The sequence below is a fragment of the Callospermophilus lateralis genome, unplaced genomic scaffold (genome assembly GCF_048772815.1).
Source record: "Callospermophilus lateralis isolate mCalLat2 unplaced genomic scaffold, mCalLat2.hap1 Scaffold_82, whole genome shotgun sequence".
Lineage (NCBI taxonomy): Eukaryota > Metazoa > Chordata > Mammalia > Rodentia > Sciuridae > Callospermophilus > Callospermophilus lateralis.
The window spans coordinates 4,854,339-4,870,292 of record NW_027516260.1 but is presented as its reverse complement, the minus strand read 5'-3'; the positions used below and the strand labels follow the sequence as shown (position 1 = coordinate 4,870,292).

The window sequence follows — 15,954 nt, the reverse complement described above, 5'->3', positions numbered from 1 at the left end:
GGAAATATTTCAAACACTAGTTCTGTTTGGCAAAAGCATTATGCTGGATGAAACAGTCACACATGCACATTCATAACCTGTTTTAGCCTTGATAAATAATTCAGTTTGGTTTTAGTTTCTATTTAAGACCTAAAAATAAAGCTCTTTCTTTAATTAAATTCCATTTATATCTATGTTTAAATGGTCTTCTACCAAATGACAACCTATCATATTAAAGTAGAAGAATACCAAAATATCCAGTATTTACTAGAATCAACAAAGCCTAACTTTTAAATTTCTAGATTTTGAGGCAGCACTTTTTAACTTTTTATATGAAAATAAATTTGGTCTTACAACAGTTGAGCACATACTATTATTGAGAGTTTCCCTGCACCTTTCACCCATATTCCTCTTAGTTATAACCATGGTACATTAACACATAACCATGTATAAACATTTATATAACCAAGGCACATTTATCAAAACTAAGAAACTAACATGGCACAACACTGTTAACTCAACTACAGACTTCATTTGAATTTCTGCAGCTTTTCCATCTATGGCCTATACTATCCTGGGCTACTATACTGCTTTTATCTTCCTCCTAAGTCTTCTTTGATCTTCAATGGTTTCTTAGTCTTTACTTCTGGATCCTTTGTACTATCTAGATGAAACATTGTTTACCAAAGTTATTTAGGTTAAGTCCTTTATTCCATGTCCCTTCCAGAGAGGTTATTTTTGTAAGACATTTAGATCCATTTGTTAGTCTGCTTTCCATACTGGTTAATTTTTAAAATTTGCATGCAAGAAAAATTACTTTTGGGGTATACAGTTCTATGTATTTTTGAAAAATGCAGAGTCATCTAATTCAACAGAATGGCACCAGACTAGCCCATCACCCCCAAGACCCCTTATAAAATGGGGCAGGATTTTTATGCAAACACTTTACTCTTCAAAAATCAAATATAAAATTGATTATAATAATTATTTCTAGACTAATATTTTTTCACATTCACTACATTTAGTTTTTATCACAAAATATCATATTCTACTTAAAGGAATCTCCATTTATCAAATTCTAAAATTCTCTCTTGAAGAGATATCAAGACTTAATCACTAATGACACATATAGATCAAATAAACACACTTAGAATCCCAAAATAATTTCCCAACACATGTGATTTCTCTCTTGAAACAGTTATTGCAAAAATATTTTATGCTAATTCAGAGAAAATAAAATCATAAAATACATACAAAAACAACTTCATAATATAAATCACAAAGATAATATTTTTTATTGTCCAGTTCTCTGAATCTCTCACATCACTGCTCTTTCCTTGAGCTAATATTGACAAAAGTTGATTGTCACTCTGTTCCCCTTTCCTTTAAAAATTTAAACAACTATTTCTGGAAGACAGAATATTTTCATTGCTTTCCTAAATTCTTTAATTCAAAAAGGGAATAAATGAAGGTGAGTCATTTAAAAGAAGGGGTGCCAAAAGCCAGACATGGATGAGGTAAATTATTTTCTGGTTAAAATTCTAGAGGAGATCTCTTAGGCAGCCAAGGCTTGCAGAACCACAGTAGCTAGAGGCCTAAGTTAGTGTCTTGGTTAGTCAATAGGTAGAAATCCAGAAAATGCTCAATTGGCAGGCTGGAAAGACTAGCAGGCACCAAGGGATACTTCTTCTCAGTCCATTGCTCCTTAGAAGGGTAAGGCAAAAGAGGATTTCTCCTATGGCCTCCATGAGTTTAAACCTACTAAGGGTTGAATAGAGATAATAATTCTTAATCCTCAAGCATATCACCTGTCCTCAGAACCCAAGCATTGTTTGTGATCTGATGGTGGAACCATACTTGCAATGTGGAAGTCCATTTAAAAGCTTGAGTGGGGATGGTTTACGGGTAGTGGTAGAGTGAACCATGAGAAATTATAAGTAAAATTGCATATGTATGTGTACCCAGGTGCATTTTCCTAAGGATAGTCATTAGATTTCATGAGATTTTTCAAAAGGTTGTATGTCTCAAAAAGGCCAAGAACTACTTGGGTTTAGATTACGGCTAAAGGGATTGGAGCCTCCATAAATTTATCCAGTTTGAGTCCTGGAGATGGTGGTTCCTTCTTTGTGGATGCTGCTTCCCAGAGTAGGTGTCACCAGAGAGAAACCTCACAAGACCCCTTGCCACCTGGAACACTAGTTCCGTCACATCTCTGCTTCTCAAAACACTCCTTTTTTTCTGGTTTTTATACTTTATGCTGGCTCTTCTTCTACAAATCTTTTGTCTACTTAACTCCTGAATGTCTGCTCTTTGAAGGCAGATGTTGCCCTAATGATTGGTCTTCAGTCCTTTGTTCTTCCTATATATAATTTATTTTTGTAGTTTCACCTACCTTTTTTTATTAAGTTCTCCAGCATGTAGTGTAATTTCATATTTTTAAATCATGTTGCAATGTTTCCATTTGGATAGATGACACCCTCCCCAAATTCAGCAAGTATAAAACACACTTTTGTGATTAAACAAAACGAATTACTTTTGTTTTAGGTCTGTCCAACATAAAACAGCTAATCTCATAGAAATTCATAGTAGGATGGTGGTTACCAGAGGCCAGGGAGAGTAGGGGAGAGGAAAGGATGGGGAAAGATTCAGATATTAAGTGCCATTTGGTAAGAGAAAGATATTCTCATGTGCTACTGTATAGTAGTGTGACTATACAATAATGTACTATACATTTTAAAAAGCTAGAATATTTAAATGGTTTTACCATAAAGGAATAGTAAATGTTCAAAGAAATAGATATGTTTACCTCCATTTGAACATGACACAAAGAGTGTGCGTGTGTGTGTGTGTGTGTGTGTATGAAAACATCACATGGTACCCCATAAATATATATGGTTTTATGTAGCAGTTATAGTTTCTTTAAAAATATATAATTTTTTTTCAGTATTGACATATTTTGATGTTAGCTTCTGTTAAGAATAATTCTCTGAATTTCTTGAAGTCAAAAAACTAAATTAAATCAAAGTATTATAAAATTTTAAAATCTAGAGGACATAGGTAACAATTATAGACCTATTAAAACAATTAATTATAGTATAACACAGCAAGCTTAGTAAGAAAAATACATAGGAAGCTTGATAATAAAAGAAGAGTCCCAACCCAGGAGAGTAAGAAGTCAGAGTAATCTCCAAAGACATAATCCCCATATTGAGAGATTTGCTGATTGCTTTTAAAACTTCAAGTTTTTTTTTTTTTAAAGAGAAAGCACTAGAGTGGGCTGGGTTGTGGCTCAGTGGTAGAGCACTAGCCTAGCATGTGTGAGACCTTGGGTTCAATTCTCAGCACCACATATAAATTAAATAAAAGGTCTATTTACAATACAACACACACACACACACACACACACAGAGAGAGAGAGAGAGAGAGAGAGAGAGAGAGAGAGAGAGAGAGAGAGAGAGAACTGGAGAAGCTAAAATGGCGAGGCATTCTAAAAAGACAGGAGAGAACTAAGCATAGGCACACAATTTAGGAATAATTGATAATTGGTCTCTTCTAGAAATTTTAGGAAGTTTGGAGTATGAGAAGTTAAAGTAACAAAATAGAGCTTGGTTAAAGATGAGATTAGAGAAACAGGGATACTTCAGTAAGTGGCTTTGTATTCCATATTGAGCCCTTTGGCAGAATATGTCTCAGAATGAAGAAAAGGTGACAGGGGAAAAAAGAAATGATGGAGACAACAAAGAGTTTCTTTCCCAAGATTCTAAACACTGTTCCAAGGGGTATATATCCAAGTAGGCTGAAAATCACCATGTACAATACTCATCGAAGGACCTGCCTGTGTTATACTGGTAAATGTTGTGGAGCCAGGAGGTAAAAAAGGATTGAAGATGTTTGAAAAGATAAAGGCAGAAGCATTGACATGGTCATATTACTTTTGCTGGGAGATCACCAGGTTGCTGTGGGGAGGATAACTATGAGGGATGATTACAAGCAAAATGACTGAACAGGAAGTAATTGAAGTGACCTGTGACTACTGTCATAGTAGTGGGTATGGAGAGAAGTCATATTTGAAAACTTTTAAGACAGTGGTTTCTAAACTTGTCTGCACATACTACTCAAACTGGCATTAAAAAATCTTAACATTCTGATTCCAACTTACTTTTCTAGTCCTACTTTCTATTAATACCCAGTATGACACCATTTTTTTGATTATTTCCCAAATATATTTTATACTTCCTTATCCTCTGAGCCCTGAATACTCTACCTATACCCTACGAGCCTACCATGTGCCTTTTTCTGCCAAGCCAAAATCTACCATCTTTCAAAATCTAGGCCTGGCGCCTGAGGGCTTCCTTGGCCACTCTTTAAGAAACTCTTTGTGATTAAAGCCCTCACCTAGCTGGATTTGATTCTCAGCACCACATAAAAATAAACAAACAAACAAACAAATAAATAAATAAAGGTATTGTGTCTAACTACAACTATAAATAAATAAATAAATAAATAAAATAATGTCTTCACTTTTTGAAACCATATAGTACTGCAACATTAAAGCCCTTCAGTATCTAGCATTCCCAAAGATGCTCTTAAGTACATTCCTCTCAGGAATCTGGAGAGAAAAACTGTACAATTTTTTTTTTGGCACACTTTCATGGTTGGAAAGAAAAAGAAGAGAAAAAGGAAGCCTGGCAGTGACATTAAGGGTTGGGGGTGTGATGGCTGGAGTCCTCTGTCCTGATGAGGTGAAGTATTTATCAGTGACATCACTTAGAATTACCACCAATGGTGATAAAGAAAGACCAGAATATTTTAGTCAGTTTATTATTTTCAAATTCTTTACACAGAAATTGTCCCTTTATTTCCTGATTCCATAATGGACCCAGCCTCAGTTTGCAATCACAAGTACTTTTGAAATACTGTCAAGTATCTCGATAATTTTGTGAACCAATAGCTGAGAAAATGTTAATTACATAGAACATAAGACTGTAACATAGGTTATGGGAATCAATAAAATTGTAGTGGCCATGGAAATGGGAGTCTCATATCTACTGCAGAAGCAGTATTTTATCTGAGGCCACCCTGCCAGTGGCCTACTTCTTGCTTGTGGTTCAGCAGACAAGGGATTCTAAAGCAGGCCCATAACTGCAAGTGAACACCTCTGCAATTTTGGTTGGAAAACTCATCAGACTGGTGGAACTTTTCTTAGAACTGCATTGTAATAAGACTCTTACTACCCAACTGTAATCCTTCTCTTCTCTCCTCCACAGGGACCAGACTAGCATTGTGGTCTCTTAGCATTCATTGGATTCATTCCCATTTACCCCCAGGCAATGACCCAAATAACCTCTTGAATGATTAATATTATTTTAGTGTCTGTTTCTTAGAGTATCGAATCAGACATAATAAAGTGACAACCTTTGAGAATTTTTTCTAATTCATTCTTATGAAATGTGAGAAATAATTTCCCATCATTTCCACCAAAGACAACTTACATGAGTTTCCAAGAGACATATTAACCAAGCATCAAATTTAATGAGGTAAAACAACCTAGTCAGAGAAAACCAACATGATCCTGAATTCCTTCATGAAATTCAAATGGAAGAGTACTACAAAATAAAAACAAAGAAACTGGTTATACTAAATGTTCTATCTACATCATTAAAAGATAGTCAATCCTTAAAGCATCACATATTTTCAGATAGATATCTGATCATGCAACTTCCGAAGACCCAATATTTTACAAAACAACAGCAAAATGACACTACAATTGAGTGAAGAAAATGTCAAATACTTGACAGTATTTCAAAAGCACTTGTGATTGCAAACTGAGGCTGGGTCCACTCTGGGATGAGGAAACAATGGTGAATTCTCTGTAACTGCACAAAATATTGGGAAAATTGTACATGGGTATGTCTGGTGAGCATTTTACTGATAGATACGTTCTCTGATTCACCTTTTAGATTTAGCTGTGTGGACACTTTGCATCTCATTGTATACCAAGGGAGGAAAGCCTTTGGCTGAGGGAGTGGGAGCTGTAGACAGGTAGGTGTTAGGTGATTGTTTTGGTAAATTTATTCAAACTAAGAAGGGCATATACTACTTCCATTATTAATAAGTACAGTCAAATGACATAATAAGCAATTCCATGTGCCAAACATTGTATTAGGTACTTTACTTTAATCTTTGCATCCACCAATGGACTAAGCTTTATTGGGCCCATTTTTTTAAGAATCAACTGAGGCTTAAGGGGGTTAAGACTTGTCTCAGTCCCCACAAAACATGTACTCAAACTCTGGTGAGTTGCTACTGCTCTCCTGAGTCCTACTACCTCCCAAGAGGAGCTGGGCATGGCCCATAGGAAGACTCCCTGAAGGAAGCTGTTTTTATTTCACACATACCCTCCTACAAAGGAAATGCTGCTGCTCTCTCTGTCCTTAGTAGAGATTAGTAACCAACATCTGCACCCTACAATTACAAAAAATAATCACTCAGAATAATAAAGTGTTAGCATACAAAAAGATGTTTTGAGATCATCCAGGATAGGGTCTTTATTGAACAGATAAAACTGGTGAGCTTTTTACTGAGAGACACTTTCTCTGATTCACATTTTAGATTTATCTGTGTGAGCACATTGCATCTCAGCCTACACCAAAGGAGGAAAGCCTTTTGCTGAGGGAGTGGGAGCTGTAGACAGGTAGGGGTTAGGTGGTTGTTTTGGTAAATTTAATCAAACTAAGAAAACATTCCACTCCCACACTACCCTTTGTTGCCACTAAAAAGGAACAATGAGAGATTCCATCTCCCTCTGGCCCTCAGGTGTTTCACAGGGTTGTAAAAGCTAGGCTGGAGAGGCTTATCCTCTTTCTAAGTTCTGTGATGATTCTATCAGCTAGAAGAACATGAAGGAGAAAAGGGAAACAGGGTGGATGGAAGGGCTCTGCCGTTTCTAGGCAAAAAAGGGTAGTGTTCCTTGCCAACTTTTGCCCCTGCACAGCTTTCTTATGGTTGACAGATAATTGAATGTATTCTCAGTTTTAAGAGGAAATCCATGACACTGCTGTCCTTTCTGAAAAAATATTTTCTATCAGGCATACTGCCATTATTAACAGTAGGTAGGTAAAGTAGCTTTAGGGGGGCATGTTTTTCTCAAGCCAAAATTTGATTTAATTTAGGATATTAATGGGCAATAGTAAGAACACAAATATTGTTTACTGTTTCAATAAAGAAAAATTAGTTTTTACTTTTAAGTTGTAATTGTTGTAAACTACTCCATATTTTTGTTATTCACCTGGGCCATGAGTATCATAGTAAGCAAGTCAATGAGAGTGTAAACACTAAATTGCCAATTAGTTCACTGGAAATTTGTTTTTCAAATAAATAACCCATTTTGTCACCTCAGACTTTGAGGTCACAGAAATATACTATTTATATTTACAAAATATACTATTTTAACATCAAAAGCCTCAAAGTATATTTTCCCATGAAATGCTTTGGATTTTCTTTACAAATGACTAAGAATTTTCAAATTTCCTTTGTAATTTTGTATTAATATGTCAATGTCAATGTGTGCAAACCCTCTGAAAATCCCTTTGTTCTTTAAAAGCTAACATAACATCTATGGATTTTTTGAAAGAAAAAAAGGTTATATATTGAAATACACCTGAGTTTTGAGTCGATTACTAATTCTTTGAAGTTCTGTTTAGTTGGGTGGCTCATCCTGTGTCTGTTTAATCACTCTGAGGGCCACCTCCTCATAGGGCGAGTATAAGATTAATTTTTGTTATCTCTGCTGGCATGTAATAAGCTCTTACAGTTTTCAGATTAGGACAGTCTTCTTCACCCAGAATCTAGCACCATGTTAGAGATTCAGTAAATAGTAGAAGTTCTCACTCACTCATTCTCCCTGAACCTTAGCTTTACTTGATGCTACAGAATACCTTCTGCTCACCCTTTCTTAAAGTACCCACTCTCACTATAGGAGAACTCTCTTCATGTCCTCCTCCAATCACTTTTGGTGCTCTTCAATGGCTTTTTTCTCTCTGCCTTACATCTATGTTCCTTCCTCACATTCCATCCTAGTCCATCATCTTCTTGCCAGCACACAGTGGACGCTTGATAGTTACATGTTGAGTGAACAAATAAAATAATGTCATGCTTCAGACTTCTTGGGATATGCTTCAATAATGATATTAATCTGATTAGGTCTAAATATCTATCACTAAGTGAAATTTCTCAACTCTTGGAACATCCCTCTATCTCCACAAGCATATCTATAGCAATATGCTCAAAATAAAACTTAAGAAGTCCAATTGAACATAGCAGATTAATCACACACAAGTATCTCCTTTCTGTCCCATTCCTTAGGATAATAGCTAAGAAATTTCCTGAAGGAAAAATATACAAATTTACAAGGACAAAGATTACAGAAGAGAATACAGTGGTTAATTAAAAATTCCAACAAACTTTTGTAAGAAAGCAGATAGAGGTTAAATGTCTGAATTAGAAGTCAGTATGAATGCAGTATTTTTTTCTCATCTTTAAGGACATTACAATAGTTGATTTTTTTCTTCTTTTTAATTAGTTGTTTCCACTGGGTGCCTTTTTCCTATCTTTTCTCATTAACCATCTGAAGTTTTCTAAGCATTGATTACAAAAGGAAAGAAGAAAGAAAGAGTAGGAGGAGAAGGAAAAGGAGGAGAAGAACAACTAATTCTGCCTATAGAACCAAGGAGAGGACAGTTTATGCACTGCCAAGACTGTAACCAAATAAACTGACAGTACATAATGTATAATGAACTCTGAGACACAGAACCACAGTTCATTATATATTATGGACTGTTAGTTTATCACATCCCAGGCCCTGGAACCAGGCTCATGTCCCCCTAGAAAATTAGAAGCTGCTTCTCTAAGAAACTTTACAGCCCAGGGGAAATGACTTCTAACACTTTGGAGGTACCACAAACAACAAAATTATCCACCACTGACAAGCCCTACCTATGCCCACACGGCTTCTATTCAGCTCTTTAATGACCTGTTGCTAAACACCAACAGACAGGGATTTGTATTGTGAATATAAAGACACACATAGATTAATAAACAATTGAGGGAAACTTCTGAATATGATAAAATGAAGGGGAAAGGGTATACAGAGCAAAAAAAGCCAATTAAAATAGAAGAAAAATTGTAATTAATGTTTTTAGAAATGAGAAGATGTTATATCCATAAATAAGTATAGGATGCTATGAAAAAGGAACAAACAAAAGAATGCTTGGAATTTAAAAATAAGGTACCATAAAAATTTATATAAGAATATTAAGATAATATTAAAGAAATCTCTCAGAAAATAGTCCCCTCACTAGGTAGAGAGTCATGGTGGTAGGAGTAAGATAGAAGAAAAGCAACATTTAAAATACCCAATTAAATCATAAAGACCGACAACTGCCAAACAGGATTCTAAGGGAGAAATGAACAAAACATATTATAGGAGAAAATAACCAAAGGAAAAAATTTATAATATCCTCCTGAGAGAAGAACTAAGAGACAGTGAGAAGTGAAACAAAATACTCTTTTTCCTAACAAAAAAAATAGTACTATTTGACTTAAAAAAAAGAAAAAGCTGGGCATGGTGGTGCACACCTGTAATCCCAGCAGCTGAGGAGGCCCAGACAGGAGAATCAAGAGTTCAAAGCCAGCTTCAGCAACACCAAGGCTCTAAGCAAGTCAGTGAGACCCTGTCTCTAAATAAAATACAAAATAGGGCTGGGGATGTGGCTTATTGCCCAATCTCTCCTGAGAGTTCAGTTCCTATTACCCTCCCAAAAAAGACCTTCAGTTTCCTCCCCCCAAATCTGTCCTTCATTTTGGTGTTCTCTTTCTCTGCCAATATGATTACCAATTATCTTATCAATTGTTCTAAAACAGCCCTGCAAGTTCTGCTACTGATGGATCTTTCAAACATCTCTCTCCAACCCTATTGGCCTTGTCTGATCCTCACTCACCTCTCCCTGAAATAGTTCCACAGTATTATTACTGGTGGCTCTGCCTTTGGTCGCTACCCATCCAAACCATCCTACTACAGGCATGCTTTTGAAAGTTGTTCATGCCTGTAGTAACCTCCTGAAAATACTGTTTTCCCTCTGTAACTTTGAGGCTTGATACTGGTAGATAGGTGTCTTCTCCCCCTACCTTGTTTCCAATATTATTTTCAAACAACTTTATCCCCCCTTCTTCCTTCAAAACTGCCAGATATTCTGAAGATTATTTCATCTGACCATACTAGCCCATACTGTTCCTCTTGACTGTCATTTGGCTAAGACATGACCTCACTTCACTGAAATTCTGGTACCTGGCTTACTGTCTTCCTCTTTTACACTACTTGTGCCATATTCTCAGCAATTTTAGTACCCATCTTTAAAAATAATAATCCTCTTCCTCATACTGTGGCCTCCCAAATTCTTAATTTCCTTAACACACACTCTCTCTCTCTCTCTCTCTCTCTCTCTCTCTCTATATATATATATATATATATATATATATATATATATATATGTATATATTTTTTTTTTTTTTCTATCTGGAGCACCCACTGCCATGGTTATACTCTGGATACAGTCACTGCTACTCTCTACCGCAAGCTCCTGCCTCTCCAGTCTCCTTCCAGTTAACTTAACCTTTGTGACATCTTAACAAACACTTTTCTATTAAAGATCTCCTCCTCTGTTTCACCCCTCTTTACCCATCCTTTGTGAAACATCATGTTCCAGAACTATAATTACTCCCTGAAAACTCTTTAACTGCTTTGTTCCTCTTTCTTTCCATCCAACTGTCTACTTGTCTAATCCTCAATAAACCTTACTCTGGGCCTAAATCCACATAGCTAAACTCTTCTCCATAAATGGAGAAAAACATGATAGAACAATGCTAATTGGTTTTACCCTATTACCAAAAATATCAAATGGAAAGCACCAATGCCAATTGGCTCTTCTGATTTCTCTAAAATTCTGTTTTTCTCTCTCCAAAATGCTTATTTCTCTATTACCTTTTTCTCCAACTTATAATAACCTATTCAATTTTTCTGCAGATGATATTGCCTTTACTTCATACCTACATCAACTTCCTATAATACTCTTTTTTTAATTAATTTATTTACTTTTTTATTGGTTGTTCAAAATATTACAAATCTCTTGACATATCATATTTCATACATTAGATTCAAGTGGATTATGAACTCCCATTTTTATCCCAAATACAGATTGCAGAATCACACCGGTTACACATCCACATTTTTACATAATGCCCTGTTAGTAACTGTTGTATTCTGCTACCTTTCCTATCCTCTACTATCCCCTCCTCCCCTCCCATCCTATAATACTCTTAATCCAGCTACTTTTCGATCTATGAAAAATGTGCTCTCTAATAAAAAAGAAGAAATTTCCTTACTTCTATATAGGCCACCATTTTTGCTATTTAAGAACTGCATTTCTCAAATCATCCTCTAATTCTCAAATCATTTCTCTAATCTCTCCTAAATCTTCAAGTCGCCTTTCAAGTATAGCATTACCAACAGCAGAAACACATTTAATATCACTCATCTAATACAAAACAAAGTGACCTTGACCTTACATTTCCTTCCAGCTCATATCCCATTTAGCTTCTCCTTTCACTATAAAACTTTTGCAAAAAAGTGGCTTTAACTTGTGGGCTCTGCTTTCTTACTTCCGATTTTCTATGAAGTCTACTTCATTATAGTTTTATTCCAGTTTTTCTTCATATATATTATATAGGAAAGGAAATAAATCTGATTGTTAAGCTTGAAAGTTAACTTCTTGGGCTCTGATCCATGTTCCGTGATTTACTATCAGTTAATGCAATATAACTTCTCTGTATCTCAGTTTCCTCAAGTATAAAATGAAAACAACGAAAGTAACTATCTCACAAGATTGTTTTGAGGATTAAATAGCACATATGAAAGCATAAGAATACAAGGACTGTAGAAATGATTCAATACATGTTCACTATTGTGTTAACAAAAAACTTCTTTCATCTTACCAAATTCAATAATGAAGGTTCTTCCTTGTCTTAGTCCTCAAGAGGCAGTAGACAGAGTTCACAACTCACTTCTATTCATGGCTCCTGTGACATCACACTCTATTGGGTTTCTTCTACTCTACTGGCTGCTGATTCAGGATTTGGTGACTGTTTAATGTCTAAAAATTAGAATATTCAGCCCACCCTTCTTATTATCTAAACTCTTCCTAGGTGTTCTGATTAAGTCTCATGTTTTTAAATACCATCTATGTGCTGATGTTGCCCAAATTCATATCTCCAATCCTGGCTGTCTTCTGAGCATCAGATACATATATTTAACTACCATCTCCACTAGGATAATAAGTTGGTGCTGAAAACCTAACAAATACAGAACTGAATTCTTAAAGACCTCCCTCTTTCTTCATCTTAGCCCATAAATCTGCTCTATTAATCTTTATATTTCTGTCATAATTATCATTATTTACATAGTTATCAGGCCAAATAACTAGAAGTCATATCTGATTCTTCCTCCTTCTCAATCTGATATCCAAATAATAGCAGGCCTGTTTGCTTCATCTCAAAAATATAACTCAAATAGATCTCTACTTCTTATTACTGTTGCCATCTTAATCCAAGTTATCATGATCTCTTTGCTAGATGAAAAAAAAATCTTCTAAACATTTCCCTCCTCCATTCTACCCTCCTCCCAATTAAGTAATTTTCTTCAGAGCAGCCAATGTAATCTCAAAGAATAAACCACACCTTATCAAATTCCCTGTATTAAATCTTCAGAGGGAATTACAATTAAATCCAGGCAGAGTGGTAGACAGCTATAATTCCAGCAACAAGGGAGGCTGAGGAAGGAGATCACAAGTTTGAGGCTAGCCTCTGCAATTTCTTAATTTTCTTAACACTCTCTCTCTCTTAGTGAAACAATGTCTCAAAATAAAAAAAAAAAAATAAAAAGGGCTGTGGATGTTTCTTAGTAGTAAAGCACCTGTAGGTTCAATCCCTAGTACTAAAAAAAGAGAAAGAATAAAATTCAAACTACTGATATCTATTGAACTCAGGATATACACTAAAATGATTAATGACTGAATGAAAACTCTTGCTAGAATAGTTATATTTAACAGTTAATCTCAGCTGTGAAATAGAATGTTTATTATAACAACTACATGTGAAACCCTCAGAAATTCAGATACTTCAGATACACATCTCTCTCTCTCTCTCTCTCTCTCTCTCTCTCTCTCTCACACACACACACACACACACACACACACACTCACACACACACACACACACAGAGAGAGAGAGAGAGAGAGAGAGAGAGAGAGAGATAAAGCCAAAATTGCTTTTATATAGAAAATGCACATATATATTTTTTAACAGAAAAATATTGCTTCCAGAAAAATTCTACATTTTCTCTATAAAGGCAAATTTACTCAAATAGAATGATTATCTGGAAGTGTAACTATTTCAGGAATTGTAAGAAATATGGTCAAGGGACACAAGGGCCAGAATCATAGCTCAGCATAGCTCAGTGAGTGTGAGGCTCTAGGTTCAATCCTTAGAACTGCATGAAAACAAACAGACAAACTAAACCTAAATCTCCCCAACATTTTGACTAAACAAACCATACTGATTGCTAACAAATTGTTCGATGCTTAGAAGTGCATTTTTCTAAAGTTGTGATTACATGATTATGCTTAAAAAATTCTGCTGTCCTTGCATTGTTCAACATACTACCTGATCACCAGAAACTTGGCCGGTGACTAATCTGGCAAAAATATGGAATATATTCTAAATATAAATCACTTTCAAATGAATAAATTTTCATTTCTTTCTCAGGCCCTAAAAGAGATAACAGGTTTTCCTAAAAAGCACATTTATTAAAATTTAATAAAAATTGTGTGCTATTTAGGTAATCATTTAAACTTTTATCCTTAAAATGTGTTTATTAATAAGATCTGTGATTTCAACCTCAGGAACATACAACTTAACAATTAACATTTCAATATTAAAAAATAATGCAATGACAATCCTAATTTCAAAGCTAAAAAAGAAGTACAATTAAAACGTAAGTATTTTTACAAAATAAATCACAATATTACTAAGGTCTCAAGATTATGATAAATCAATCTAAGGTGCAGAGCATAAAACAATGTATTTAGATTTTCATTTGAAAGTCCCAACTCTTATTTCTGTAATAAAATAAACTTTTACTCAGTTATTTTTAAAATATCTAAATGGGAAAAGTATACTAAAAGCCATAAACAAAGACTGTTTTTGATTATTCTTGGTTTCTAACCCATTTAGAAAAGCATGCAGTTTAGAAATGCATATTTGGACAAATTAATCTTAACTTTATGTTCTTAACATAAACATCAGAAAACAATTAGAGTATGAAATAATACAGGAAAAAATTGGTTTTATGGTTATTACACTGTGGTTTTAATACAAGTTAAACAAAATTGTTAGATTTATCATGCAAAACAATATGCCAAGATCAATCTTAAAAGAAAAACCAAAACGTAAAAAATACCTTTCTCAAATAATCCTTCAGACTCCATATAAAATACAAAAATTAGTATGTCAATAATCACATCAAGTACTAACTTGCTGATTGAGAAATAAAAAATCTTTTTGATTTCAAAATTAAGTAGCTTTAGGTAAAAGCATAGTATTTTCCACATATACTATCTTTCCATTTGCACAGAGTTCCAAGGCAAAGATTGCTTCTGGATTTATGAATTACCAGAGATGACCTGTGTGGCTCTCTTATCACAGGTGTTTAATTCTTCTTTCCTGATAGATTGTTAACTTCTTTGGGAGGTGGCATATGAATTGATTTCCATGGAATTGGATTATAAAAGGCTGGTTCTGGATAAGAAGTTCCACTGTAAAAACCTACAATCATTGAAAAATCAGAACAAAACAAAACAACTAAACTTCTTGAGAAAAATTACTTATTTTAAAATTCCTAGAAAATGTTAAACTGTCAAAAAAGCAAACTATCACTGACACACCAAGCTAATCTGAATACATTTAAAAAACTAACACTTTCAAATATAGCAATGTAGTAAAAGATGATTCTGAGAAGCCAAACAATATTGTTGAAACATATACAAAATTTAATGCTGAGAATGCAAATAATATTGTTAAAATCTATGCAAATAATAATACCTGTAAAGTTTTTACTATGGAATTAATTTCAGAACAAAAAATTTAATAAAATCTTCATTTTCTTAACCCTATCAAGGAAATGAGTTATTTGTGAACTACATTCCCCTTGTCAGAGACTAAGATTTACAAAAAAAAATATTTTGCTTATACAGCTAAAGTGAATCAAGATTTTTGTTTAGAACCAGGGAATTTTGATTTTCTGTTATTCAAATTAATATGATTTCACAGAATCAGTGCAATCTTTTTACTAATTAGAGAGCATCTTTTGATGAACATACTGTTTAAAACTTGTGATGCCTGACAATAATAACTATGTGAGGAAGAACATTCTGTAAATTATCTTCAAATCCTTTGGTCATTATAGGCACACAAATTCCTTTATTTCATAATTCATAAAAATGATAGGATAAAAAATAAAGACTTAAGGGAAGTACAGCATGCAGACAAATATGTTGCTTATTAGAATGAAGAGAAGGGATGGGGATAGGAAAATAAAAGAATGAAATGAATTCAAAATAATTTTCATATAATGTATGTAAATACACTATCATGTACATCCATAAGAATGGTATGTCCCATATTTGTATAGTTATATCAAAATGAATTCTACCTTCATGTATAAATAAGAGAACCAATAAAATAAAAAATAATTAAACTCATTTAAAAAGCAAAGTAATTTAATAAAATAGTCCATTGTTTTAGCAATTAATTTCTAGTCAATATGTATATTCCCATCTAATATCTTAGCTTTACTATCTAATCATT

General features: G+C 34.2%; 1 pseudogene; it reads right to left on the bottom strand.

Annotated features, from left to right (window-relative positions):
* Positions 1-14,671: 14,671 nt before the first annotated feature.
* LOC143640997 (coiled-coil domain-containing protein 34-like) overlaps positions 14,672-15,954 on the bottom strand; it is a 33,311-nt pseudogene continuing 32,028 nt past the window's right edge.